The sequence below is a fragment of the Protopterus annectens genome, chromosome 8.part0, assembly GCF_019279795.1.
Source record: "Protopterus annectens isolate FY-2018-M chromosome 8.part0, PAN1.0, whole genome shotgun sequence".
In the NCBI taxonomy this organism is placed as follows: Eukaryota; Metazoa; Chordata; order Ceratodontiformes; family Protopteridae; genus Protopterus; species Protopterus annectens.
Genome location: NC_056741.1, coordinates 1,849,003,545 through 1,849,018,398, shown reverse-complemented (window position 1 = coordinate 1,849,018,398; position 14,854 = coordinate 1,849,003,545). Strand labels below are relative to the sequence as shown.

General features: G+C 36.2%; 1 protein-coding gene across 2 annotated transcripts in view; it reads right to left on the bottom strand.

Annotated features, from left to right (window-relative positions):
* SMPD3 (sphingomyelin phosphodiesterase 3) overlaps nucleotides 1-14,854 on the bottom strand; it is a 1,377,949-nt gene that overhangs the window by 330,222 nt on the left and 1,032,873 nt on the right. The gene's annotated exons all lie outside the window — the stretch shown is intronic.

The window sequence follows — 14,854 nt, the reverse complement described above, 5'->3', positions numbered from 1 at the left end:
GGATACATGATGAAAAACAATTGTTGACCAAATCCTTCGCCAACCTCACATCTAAGTATTCAATTTCGGTTGTTGAAAAATGGTAAGTAAATTTTAAGAAAGTAGAAGAACCGTTCATGAATTGAATCAGGTCCACTACATCACTTTCATTACCATCAACCAAAATTAACACGTCATCTAAAAAGCGCGTGTAGTATTTAACCATGTTCTTAAACTTAGGATTAGCCTTCAAGGATGTTTTCTCCCAGTAAGCGACAACCAAGTTAGCCACACTCCCGCCACAGGGGGACCCCATGGCAATACCCTGCTTTTGTAGATAATACTGATTGTCGAAAAGAAAAAAGTTGGAAGTTAGTATTATATCCAACAATTGAGTAACAATGGATATTTCTTCCTTAGTGGCCCCAAGGCTCACCAACATCATTTCGACCCATTCTACCGCTTCCTGGTGCGGTATGGACGTGTATAAATCAACCACGTCAATTGTTAAAAAATTAAAAGATGGGTCGAAATTGATGCTGTTGATAGATTCTAAGAAGGACCAAGAGTCCTTACATATTTCAGGGACACCTCTTAAGTATTTTGAAATGATCCCATCGATGACTCTAGAACATGGGTGTGTGATGGCACATCTACCATCAACCAAAGCCCGCATTGGTGGATTCACAAGGTCTTTATGCATTTTAGGAATACCAAACATCACGGGTACTTTGGGAGATGAGATGTTGATGAAATTGAATGTGTCAATATCAATCAAGCCATCAATAAACAGGTCCCTAAGGTATCCACTGATTTTGTTGTAAGACCCCACCATCTCATTCAGAGAAGAACGTTCATAGGCCACTGAATCTAGTACTAAATACATTCTTCTATTGTAGTCACAGGTGTCAAAAATTACTAAACCCCCACCTTTATCAGGTTTCATTACCCTAACAGACAGCCCACTCAGGTAGTTCAAGGCCATCATTTGGTCATACGAAGTGTTACTCTGGTGGTCAAACCATTGTGCACTATGAAAAAAATGTCTGAGGTCCAATTCACAGATATTTTCAAAGATGTTCAAATTAGGGTGCAGTGGGGGGTTAAACGTACTAGACAATTTAAACATTGGTCGCTCACCATGTACATCATTGTTAAACAATACTTTTAAATTCAATTTACGTACATAACATTTTAAGTTGATCAATGTTTTAGCTAAGCTAAGCTTTTGTTCTGGAACGAAGGAGAACCCTTTAGACAATAGTTCGACCAAATCTTGGTCGATACAAAAACTTGAAAAGTTATAAACTTTAAAGTCACCTTTTTGGTTATTAAGATGGTAGGTTTATTCAAATGTGCTAATGGGACCTCTTCACAACCATTAGAAGGAATTAGTTGTTCCGATTCTGTCGATATTGGGATCTGTTGTTCCTTCCCCCTAAAAAAGGCCTCTGTTGAGGTTTGTTGTTGGAATTACTTTGGTGATTCTGATGGTTAGCCTTGATCCTACTACTTCTCCTTAGTCCCTGGTTCAAAGTAACAAGACCCCCATCACCATGATGGTCATTATCCAAGTTTTCATCTATGGAGGCCATGGGGGTAGTATCAACACTACGGTCCATTCCATCATTCCGATTATTGTTGTTAGGACTGTTCTTAACAAGGTTGGGGTAAGCAACACCTTTCTGATAGGCTTGCCTATCCCTCACCAATTTTTTAGACTTGTTAAATTTCAACTTCACAAGGAGCGCGTCTATGCTAGAGAAAATACGAAGATAATCGTACTTGTAGCGCAAAAAGTTCATATCATTATTTATAATGTTGTCAAGTTCCTCAGTTTCTACCAAGAGGCTCCTTATGTAGTTGTTATAATGCTTGATCATTAGTTCAAGCAACTCTAACCCTTGACGGTTAAATAGGGATAGCAAATCATCAGAGAATGCCGAATCCCAAAATAAACTAGTGGGAGAAAAGGAGTTCCTTAAACCCTTCGGTATAATTTTTTCAGCAAGGCATTGCTGGAAATAAGCCACCTCTAATTGTAGTTTCCTGATTCTTAACATCTTACTGTCAAGAGTTTTTAATTTCTCAGAAATATTGTCAGTAGGATTACCTGTGTCCAAAACGTGGATCGGTGGGCCACCAGATGATGACATACCAAAGCCGAAGCACTCGATGTTACCAGCCCAGTCAGAAAACGAAGGCACACCAATTAATCCACAGTTGTTGTCCGCTGAGAGGTTTTCAGGCAATTGCTGTCGTGCCTCAGAGTTTGGATCATTCGGTCTAGGCATATGTGGGTCGTCCATAGGGCCCGAAACATAGGTCCTGTTTGTAGAGGCACCTCGTGTGTAATCCGCTCTCTGCAAAGGAGGCGGAATACCGGAAGACAAGCCATTCGTGTTACGACCATTAGGCAAGGCTTGACCAGCTGGTATGATTACGCTCGTGTTGCCAGAAGCTGAATCACCCAAAGAATTGCTGGAAGATGGAGCAGAATTACTGGAAAGTTGAACACGCATCATAACCCCTTGGTCCCCTTGGTTAAACGGCACATTTTTCATTTCAATAGCATCTAACCGTTTCAATAGCATCTAACACCTGTTTGAGTGAAGGGGCTGCAGTAGTGTCAAGCTGTACTGAGACTGAAAGATATTTCACACAGATAGAAAAATGCACTGCTTTTATGACTTCCCTGGTTTTGTGGTTGAAGCTTATGATATGTGATAAAACAGTATGTTAACATTACAGCTTTGAAGTTACACAATCACTGATTCAGTATTGTCATTTTCTTTAGTATTCATCTATATGTAGGCTGTCATAAGCACATAAGCACTGTATATATAGAGGCCTGGAAATGCTGCATTTGTAGTAACGTGCTGTGCCTTTCTGTACACCAAAAGCAACTGTACATTGTGCATGGGGTGTGCAGGTTGGCCATAAAGGGAATGGTTCAGCTTAAATATCAAATATAAAAATATTATGCATATGCAATTAAAAGAATGTAGAAAATTAAATAGTGATTAGAATTCTAAAAATGTAAGTAACCTGACTAACTTGTTTATAAATGTATGTTCTGACTGAACTCAAAATATGTGCTGGAGAAAGAAATTCTGAGATTGAATTCTGTCACAGAAGCAACCGTGCTGAAATGCCTGTCTCTTAGGGACATTATTTAAGAAATCAGAAATGTCAGAATTCCTGTCTCAGAAGAATAAATGGAGACAGTTGTGAGATCTGTCAGAATGTTTTGTAGGATGTTTTAGAGTACAGATTATGCAAAGGTTTGTATAAAGGAAACTATATCATAAATCTGATGTGTCACTTCTATAGTAACAAGTGCAATTCCCAAAGGATTGCTTTGACACACATATACTTTGAAGGTTTTGTGGCTTCTAGACAAGATGAATAAACATAAAAAAGCAACCGATGTAAGAACACCACAAACTCTATTTATTAAGTGCTTTTCTTCCAGCACAGTGGCTGGACTTCTTCAGATAAAATAATCAACTCCATAGACACTCTTAAGTGTTTCAACAATCCAGTCATGCAACCAGTGTCTCAATTAAACCTATTAACTATGTTCAATTAACATATCACTTGATAAAAGTTCTACCATAGTTAAAAGTACAGAGTTAAAAGTCCTGACTAAATAATAATATAATACATTCATTATTTAGGGGGAGAATGTATTATATTGTTCTTTAGTCAGGACTTTTACCTCTGTATTTTTAACTATGGTAGAACTTTTATCAAGTGATGTGTTAATTGAACATTGTTAAGAGGTTTAATTGAGACATTGGTCACATGACTGGATTGTTGAAACATTAAAAAGTGTCTGTTAAGTTGATTCTTTTATCTGAAAAAGTCTTACATCTGTTGCTTTTTTATGTTTATTCAGTTTGTGAAGTATTTTTTCGCTTCTAGACAAGCTGCCGAGTTCTGCACAAGTTCCAAATCATATGCAAACCATGCATCATCTCTGGTATTGCACATGCAATCTCTTATATTCTCTGATTATCCTCCTGATATCCTGCTAGCATCCATCTTCAGGGAGCCACAGTGAGGGAAACTGTCTCTCATAAAGGCAGTGGGTCTATTTTGTAAAATGTCAGTACCGTCTCACATACAAGTAGGAACAAGTAGTGCAGGCATCCAAACGCAGGGAATATTTATTGCGAAGGCTTCTGTTTATTAAGATTTTAATAGGTTTTACAATGCCATCAACTACAAGTTGTATTAACTTGCTTTGGAAGAGTGTCGGCAGCTAGAAATCCTGGTGGTTTAACAGCTAATAGCAAATTAGTTGCTACTCGGCATAGTTGAAGACAGCTATGAAGTTGAATTACTGTATGCTGTCTATGGTATTGGCAGTCTTAGCTCTCAATTTTTACCTTCAACATTGGGGACAAATCAAAGGGCAGTCACAGTGGTGCAGCAGCTAGCATTGTCGCCTCGCTGCAAGAGGTTCTCTGGTTCAATCCTCGGCTGGGGTGCCTTCTGTGTAGAGTCTGCATGTCCTCCCTGTGGTCATGTGGGTTTCCTCCGGGTGCTCCGGTTTCCTCCCACATCCCAAAGACATGCTGTAGGTGGATTGGACACTCTAAATTGGCCCTAGGTGTGAGTGTGTGCATGTGTGTGCCTTCTGTGAAAGGTTGGGCGCCGGGCTGGCAATTCAACACCGTAAAACTCCACTGCCAATCATGAGCAGACAGGTGATCCACTGTGGCGACCCCTAACCAGGAAAAGCTGAAAGAAGAAGAAGTATTGGGGACAAATCAAAAAATTATTAGGAAAATAGTTCTCAAATTATAAACACCATTTAGATATTGGTACTATAAACTTAGGCATGTGAATTAACATGTATTTTCTGATGCAAAAAAGTCCCTAACTGTAATGATTACAAAGTAGCTAAAGACTAGAATCTATCACCTATTCTCAGAACAATTTCCAAATTTACAAGGAACAGGCCAAAATTCAGAACCAAAATTCGGAATGTGGCTGGCATTGGTCTACATAAGTTTGCTTGGATGTTTCTGCCAAGTGTGCACTCACCACTGAAAGTCTTAGATTTGTAGTTTGGTACTTCTGGAATTTATCAGACTGATTATACCCTTCTAGGAGTACTTATGTTTGTTGAAAGACTCCTTTTTGTTCAGATGTAGTAGCAATATTACTCTTAAATATCCATATTCAAGGAATATGTCACTTGCTTTTTGCAATGCACTTTCTAAGTGTGTTCCTTGACATGGATTTCTTATATTGTAGGAGTAACCCAAAGATGGGTCAAAAATTTACATTTTTTTCAACTTTCTGATTGGGTGTTGTGGATCATTATCTTTCTGTATACCAACATGTAATTTTTTTACTTGCTAGGAAGTACCAGAGAAGAGTACAAAACAGCAGCAGCTGCTTCAGATGCTAGCAGACGAAAGAGATAAGTGTCATGTTTCCTATTTCTTCACATGCTCCACAGGGCACAATGTTTATACCAATCAGGTGTGGTCATACCTCCGGAAGGAACCATAAATGCCTAAGAGGAAGTCCCCTACTTCTTTTTAAGATACCATGGAAAGGCTGAGGCCAGTACAGGGATTGATTCAGCAACCTTCATATCTTCTAGGAATGTTTGCCGTTTCTCTCAGGAGTTATCATCTCTGAGCGAGTACTACATTTAAGCCATAGAATTTACTTTATTGTATATTTTAGTAATTTATTTTTGATATTTATTCCTTTATACTACTACCCATAGAGTTGACTTCTTTGAAGATGAGTCCTGACTACTAAGCTCCACTTCAAGTCACATATAGCCCATCACTTCATTATACCCCTTTCCAAATAATCATAACTATCACTGTGTACATTTTGGAGTCTGCAGTTCTAACCCTACTCTCCTCTTCTTCTGCAGACTTTCTCCTTTGGTGACTTGACCTTGGCAGTACCAAGCCTGCACCAAGGATAGATGGCACTATGTACACTGCACTGTGTCTTAATCTAAATAACAAACAGTCTTTTCTAGAACACCTCCTTAACCATTATCAGCCAAAACAGTGATACTGTAGATTGCCTTTCAGATATCTACCTTTTTAAAGCAAACATCATGCAATACAGTTCAGATGAAATGGCATATGTTTTGGTATTTATTTATTATCCAGGTAGATGTGTTCAGTCTTCTAGAGCTTTTCAGGCAGAACTAGGCCCAAGTCTAAAGCTGCAGTAAATAATTTTATGGTGTGCTAAGCTGCTTACAGTTTAAAAAAAGGCAGGAATCTCTATGGTTGCAATCATATGGGCATAACATTTTGCTGGAATATTTTAAATTTATGAGTACTTTGACTAATTTGCATTCTGGGAAACATGATAGATCCTATAGTGTTACAAAATGTCTGACTATACCAAAGGTTAAAACGATAAATAAAAAGGTCACACTGGAAAACAATCTGATTAAAAACACAAAAAGAAAAATCTAGCAAAGCGGGACTTTCCACTGTGATACCTTAAACCTTTTGTATCCGAGGCAGCATGGGATATACGCAAATTATCTCTTAAGAATATCAGGTGTTTCAGCTAAATGGAAATTCTGAATAGCCATGACTTTTTCTTTTATATTTAAATATATTTATGAACAATTTTAGGCCAATAATCCCAAACCCTCTAGCTGTGGACATGCATGGCTCTGCCTTCTTATGACATCATCACCATAGCATAAGTGGAATGCTTGACTTTTGGAAACACAGGTTTGTCATACCCAACTGACATCCATAAACATTAGGGTGTCTACAAAATATCCCAGCTAACAAACTAAAACAATAAGTAAAAATGTCACACAGGAAAGCCAACTGGTTAAAAAACACAAAAAGAAAAATCTATCAAATCTAGACTTTCCACTGTGTGATACCTTAAAATCTCTTGTATCAGAGGCAACATGGGATATATGCAAATTACCCCTTAAGGCTATCAGGTGTTTCAGCTAAATGGCAATTCTGAATGCCTATGAATTTTTCTTTTACTTTTACCTTTAAGTCTATTTATGGACAATTTCAGGACAGTAAAGCCAAATGCATGTTTTTGCCTTCTTATGGCATCATTGGCACAGCATAAGAGAAATGTTTGACTTTTGCTTGCATATATCCCATGTTGCCTCTGATACAAGCGGTTTAAGGTATCACACAGTAAAAAGTCTAGCTTTGCTAGATTTTTCTTTTTGTGTTTTTTATACCAGAAGTTGTCATCTAATTTGCATGATTCTTTGTGCACATATGTTTGCAACTGCTGAAACCTTGTGAAAATGCATTTCCATTGCCTTTGCCTTTCAATTTCAGAAAAAGACAACTTAAATAACTAGTCTACTCTGCAGTTTAGACACAATGGTCATCAGTGTTATATTGTTAAGGTAACATTTGAAACACATATCATGACAAGTGGACAAGAAGTTCTGTCAACTACATTAATTAGCAAACCTATCAAAACTGCTTATTCCCATTCACTTACAAATACTACACAGTAGTCACCAGCTTACCTTTGAGAAACCCAAGAAATCCCTTCATGAAATTAATGCTTTGGATGCTTTCAGCTGCTTTTTGGATGATTCATCCCCTTGCACTCACTTCAACAAGGAAAGAAAGGAGGCACTCTAAGAGTCTCCTCTTTCTCATTGTCTTCTTTTTTTTTCTATTGTTTAAATATTAAAAATATGTATTTTGACACATTTTTGTATAGTAAAGGAATGAAAGTCAATTTAATAAGTACAAGTCTTTGTTTTTGGATAACTGGTATCTTAATCAATGTATTGGTCGGAAAATTGTGCCTAAAGGGTTGAGGCTCAATAAATTTCCGAATAACACAGTTAGAGATTCTGAGTTTTTTTAAGACTGTCATGGACATTTTAAATGACTGTGGTATAGCTATTTTAACAGCTGTGGTAAAGAATAATGAGTGTTTGATGGTTAAATTGAAAAATGATATAGATATTTTAAACAAGGATATTAATGAGGATTTATTGTTCAGTGTTAATGAATATAAAAATTACTATTTTAGAGTGTTACAAGATGTAGACAAATTAAATGACTAAAAAGCATAAAAGAAAAGTTTCTAAGTTACAGACTTGAAAGAGTATGAACAAGGCAAAGCCTACACCTGTGATTCTTACAAACACCAAAGGGGCAATAGAGGTTTCCATTCTGGAAACCAAGATAGACCAAATTATACCTATAGGATGGGAAGGAACTTTGGAACAAGCCATGACAACTACAAGAGGGGGAGGGGGATGATATACAAGTTATTAGTGATTACAAGGTCAGGGGAGCCCTTGAGGAGTGGAGGGACCCAGGAGGTTGAAAACAATACTGAATTTACCCCATCAACCCTCCTATGCAGAGATGATGGGGAATTTTATCCCTACCCCCAAAGGAAACCACGACAAAGGATACAGTAGAAGTTCCTTCCCCAGTGATGATAGTAGCTACAATTATAAATATGGTTGTTTAAACCATGGCTGTTCAAGTGGATACTCTGATGTAATGACAGGCAGTAATGTTGAGATGTGCAATGATGAATCATCCATACACCATTATAATCATAATCCTAGGAATATTATTTACACTCACAATAATTTTAATTTATACAATTACACAGACCTGGTGATTGATGAAAATTATTTTTCCCTTTTTTGAAAATGTTCACTTTTGTACCAGCCCAGAAATTGAAATTGGAGGACATTACCTTGGATATCAAATTATTTATTAGAAAATTTAATTTGGAACATATGTTTAAAGGCTCACTAGCATCAAATTAGGGGCTTAAGTTGTGTAAAAGAAGTACTTACAACCCACCACTGCAACAAGATTTGCAAAATTTTGAGATGTGTGTGATAAGTCAAATAAGGAATGGCTATGAAACAAATAGATATTAACAATCTAACTTGTCCCCAGAAGAAATAAATTACTAAAAGAATTAAGTCACAATGATACGATTAGGGTAATGAAGCTGGACGAGGGGGGGGGGGGTTGGTACTTATGGAACAGTGCGATTATACAGCCAAAATTCTGGGAGTCCTAAATACAGGAAATAGGTATGCATCTGGTTCCAAAAATGAACTCAACATCTCATATAGGAAAATAAATCTGGTATTGGAAGACAATTTGATGCAGGGACTTATTGATTTATAGTTATATCAGTACCTGAGAGTACAAAAACCCACTATACCTGCAATTTTTGGAATCCGCAAAGGGGTAGATAATCCACCACTGAGACCCATAGTTACATCTCAAAGGTCAAAAACACAACCCCTAGCTATTTTTGTGCACACAAAACTAAACAGTTTCTATAAGAAGTACCTCCACATACTCATTGACTCATGGGATTTTGTGAATAAAATTGGGACTATGGAATATAATGGAAACATTATATTTTTAACCACTGATGTCAAGGATCTTTTTTCCGTGATACCCCATAAGATTGGATTAGATTGGTTTGAACAGATGCTAGTCAAGTTCTGCTTTTTGACACAAGATGACATTAAATTAGTATTGGAGAATGTGAACATGATGTTAAGATATAATTACATATATATTTCCAAGGGGAACTGTATCACCAGTTGGATGGGGTTGCCATAGGGTCTTCCTGTGCCCCCATCTATGCAAATGTAATAACGTTATACTGGGAGACACACTTTGTTTTTAAATCTAGTTATTATAAATATATAGACAGATATTATCACTTCCTGGATGACATATTTATTCTATGGAAGGGACCATGTGAATTAATTCCCCCCTCCATGGAATTTTTCAATCATACTACTGAAGTTTTACAATTTACCCATGAGATAGGTTTGGATGAAATTTATTATTTAAATGTCAGACTAACCAAGGATGATATTTATAACAGTTTTAGATCCAACATTTATAGAAAAGATTGTTTTTCCAACTCCTATTTACATTATGATAGTGATCATCCATATTTTGTAAAGCGTAAGTAACATTGTCAAGGGACAGATGGTGAGAATAGCCAGGATGACATCAGAGAAAAATGATTTTATAAAAAAAATTTACTATGTACACACACTTTTTGGAGAAAGGGGATATACAGACAGTTTAATTAACCCCATTAAAAATGCTATTGTGAAGGGATGGGGAATTATTTATTTACACCTACTCACAAGTGGTGAAGTTACAAGTAACAGAAAGAAATTGAATGAGACTGAATTAGGATTATCTCAGTTACCATATTTGGTTATAACCCACGGTCAGAATATAGGATGGGTTAAAAATGTATTAATGGCACCTGGGATATGTTCAAAAGAATGCCTAGTAAATTGGACCTTTTTCAGAGACCCCTCAGATATAGTTATATATATATATATATATATATATATATATATATATATATATATATAGTTATAAGAGGAACTACAATTTAAAATACATTTTAGAAAGGAAAAAAAGGAGAATATAAGGGAGGTGCAAGTCCTTTGCGGGGGACATTTAAATGTGGGAGATGTTCCCAGTATTCTTTTATAGCAGGATCAAAAGATTTATGTATACCCAGCATTTCTTACAAATTTAAAAGCAAGACATACTCCAGTTGTTATACTAGAGGGGTGGTATACCTTGCTTATTGTACTGCCTGCTGGGCATATTATATAGGGAAAACTGAATGCAATTTAAAACAGCGTATATATGAACATATGTATGATATAACTAGAAAAAATGACAACAATGCTCTTTATAGGCATATTTCAACATGTGATAAGGTGGATTACAAATTTTGGGTGTTGGAAGAAGTGAAACATAGTGGGGGGGGGTTGGGAAACAAAATTGGAATATCAAGACATGGTCTGGCAACTGAGCTTGCACGCATGTAATAATTCAGGGTTGAATGACCATATCTCTATTTCACTGGCCCTCAAATTATTAGCTACCAACCCCAAAAGAGTTAAATAATTAATTATTAATAAGGCAACTTCCATCATAGAAAAATTAGGGAGATATTATAAACATGTTGTGAATGGTATATGCATTTTTTCAGGAGCTCACCTGTTGGTGTTATGTTTATTTTACGTAATACGCTACATACATATGCATACTTTATATGTTTACTAAAATTTTGTGCTGCTATGAGTTACATGTTGGGCTGCTAAGATGATTTTTATGACATTTTATGGTATTTTTATGGTGTTTTTCCATCATTCTCTATTATATGGATGTATTTTTATATATTATTATGGTGCTTTATTCATATATATATATATATATATATATATATATATATATGTGTGTGTGTATTTAGTTAGACATTTATATTTATACATCAGGCACTCTTAGTTTTATGAAGATTTTTATGAAGACATTTTCATGATGATGTTTCACAATCTGTGATTTTAACTTAATATTTATTATGCATTTAAACAGATGACATCAGACAGGAGTCCCCGTGGACTATGATGTTTGCAGATGACGTGATCTGTAGTGAGAGTAGGGAACAGGTGGAGGAGACCCTGGAGAGGTGGAGATATGCTCTAGAGAGAAGAGGAATGAAGGTCAGCAGGACTAAGACAGAATATATGTGTGTGAATGAGAGGAAGGATAGAGGAATGGTGAGGATGCAGGGAGTAGAGGTGGCAAAGGTGGATGAGTTTAAGTACTTGGGATCAACAGATATAATTATATATATATTTCCAAGGGGAACTGTATCACCAGTTGGATGGGGTTGCCATAGGGTCTTCCTGTGCCCCCATCTATGCAAATGTAATAACGTTATACTGGGAGGCATACTTTGTTTTTAAATCTAGTTATTATAAATATATAGACAGATGTTATCACTTCCTGGATGACATATTTATTCTATGGAAGGGACCATGTGAATTAATTCCCCCCTTCATGGAATTTTCCAATCATACTACTGAAGTTTTACAATTTACCCATGAAATAGGTTTGGATGAAATTCATTATTTAAATGTTAGACTAACCAAGGATGATATTTATAACAGTTTTAGATCCAACATTTATAGAAAAGATTGTTTTTCCAACTCCTATTTGCATTATGATAGTGATCATCCATATTTTGTAAAGCGTAAGTAACATTGTCAAGGGACAGATGGTGAGAATAGCCAGGATGACATCAGAGAAAAATGATTTTATAAAAAAAAATTGACTATGTACACACACTTTTTGGAGAAAGGGGATATACAGACAGTTTAATTAACCCCATTAAAAATTCTATTGTGAAGGGATGGGGAATTTTTTATTTACCCCTACTCACAAGTGGTGAAGTTACAAGTAACAGAAAGAAATTGAATGAGACTGAATTAGGATTACCTCAGTTACCATATTTGGTTATAACCCACGGTCAGAATATAGGATGGGTTAAAAATGTATTAATGGCACCTGGGATATGTTCAAAAGAATGCCTAGTAAATTGGACCTTTTTCAGAGACCCCTCAGATATAGTTTTATATATATATATATATATATATATATATATATATATATATATATATATAGTTATAAGAGGAACTCTAATTTAAAATACATTTTAGAAAGGAAAAAAAGGAGAATATAAGGGAGGTGCAAGTCCTTGGCGGGGGACATTTAAATGTGGGAGATGTTCCCAGTGTTCTTTTATAGCAGGATCAAAAGATTTATGTATACCCAGCATTTCTTACAAATTTAAAAGCAAGACATACTCCAGTTGTTATACTAGAGGGGTGGTATACCTTGCTTATTGTACAGCCTGCTGGGCATATTATATAGGGAAAACTGAATGCAATTTAAAACAGCATATATATGAACATATGTATGATATAACTAGACAAAATGACAACAATGCTCTTTATAGGCATATTTCAACATGTGATAAGGTGGATTACAAATTTTGGGTGTTGGAAGAAGTGAAACATAGTGGGGGGGGATTGGGAAACAAAATTGGAATATCAAGACATGGTCTGGCAACTGAGCTTGCACGCATGTAATAATTCAGGGTTGAATGACCATATCTCTATTTCACTGGCCCTCAAATTATTAGCTACCAACCCCAAAAGAGTTAAATAATTAATTATTAATTAGGCAACTTCCATCATAGAATAATTAGGGAGATATTATAAACATGTTGTGAATGGTATATGCATTTTTTCAGGAGCTCACCTGTTGGTGTTATGTTTATTTTACGTAATACGCTACATACATATGCATACTTTATATGTTTACTAAAATATTGTGCTGCTATGAGTTACATGTTGGGCTGCTAAGATGATTTTTATGACATTTTATGGTATTTTTATGGTGTTTTTCCTTCATTCTCTATTATATGGATGTATTTTTATATATGGATATATTATTATGGTGCTTTATTCACTCACACACACACACATACACACACACACACACACACACACACACACACACACACACACACACAAACTCATATATATATATATATATATATATATATATATATATATATATATATATATATATATATATATATATATATATATATATATATATATATATATACATATATATATATATATATATGTGTGTGTGTATTTAGTTAGATATTTATATTTATACGTCAGGCACTCTTAGTTTTATGAAGATTTTTATGAAGACATTTTCATGATGATGTTTCACAATCTGTGATTTTAACTTGATATTTATTATGCATTTATACAGACAACATCAGACAGGAGTCTCTGTGGACTATGATATTTGCAGATGACGTGATCTGTAGTGAGAGTAGGGAACAGGTGGAGGAGACCCTGGAGAGGTGGAGATATGCTCTAGAGAGAAGAGGAATAAAGGTCAGCAGGACTAAGACAGAATATATGTGTGTGAATGAGAGGGTGGATAGAGGAATGGTGAGGATGCAGGGAGTAGAGGTGGCGAAGGTGGATGAGTTTAAGTACTTGGGATCAACAGTTCAGCATAATGGTGAGTGTGGCAGAGAGGTGAAGAAGAGAGTACAGCAGGATGGAGTGGGTGGAGAAGAATGTCAGGAGTGATTTGTGACAGTCAGGTACCAGTAAGAGTGAAAGGGAAGGTCTACAAGAGGGTAGTGAGACCAGCTATGTTATATGGTTTGGAGACAGTGGCATTGACAAAAAGGCAGGAGTCAGAGCTTGACGTGGCAGAGTTGAAGATGTTAAGATTTGCACTGGGTGTGATGAGGATGGACAGGATTAGGAATATGTATATTAGAGGGTCAGCCCAGGTTGGAAGGTTTGGAGACAAAGCCAGAGAGGCAAGATTACGTTGGTTTGGACATGTGCTGAGGAGGGATGCAGAGTATATTGGGAAAAAGATGCTAAGTATGAAGCTGCCAGATAACAGGAAAAGTGGGAGGCCTAAGATAACGTTTATGGATGTGGTGAGAGAGGACATGCAGGTGGTTGGTATGACAGAGCAAGATGCAGAGGACAGGAAGAAATGGAAACAGTTGATCTGCTGTGGCAGGAGCAGCCGAAAGAAGAAGAAGAAGAAGATTTATTATGCATTTATTTTGTCATGGAAGGAAATCTTAGAGTTAATCCTGATAAGTTTAATTAGATAACCAATCAGGAATAACCTATAATTGTTTAAATAGGGAGAATATACATAGGAAACTGATTCTGATGAAGTCTCCTGATGGGAGATAAAAGAGCTCAATCCAGCAGTTTCTGTTTTAATATTTTTTGTTTAATTTGTGTTTTTTTATTCAATAAATTTGGCTTTCTACCAATGGATTGCCTGCATTTCTTGGTATTATAACCTGTGGAGTTCTGAGATTGATCTCCATGGGTTGGGAAATACAAGAGGGACAGCCTTTATTGGGGCCAGCATGGGAGTGAGTGGTGTTCATGATTTGTGTTCACGTTTTTGTATAGTAAAGGAATGATAAC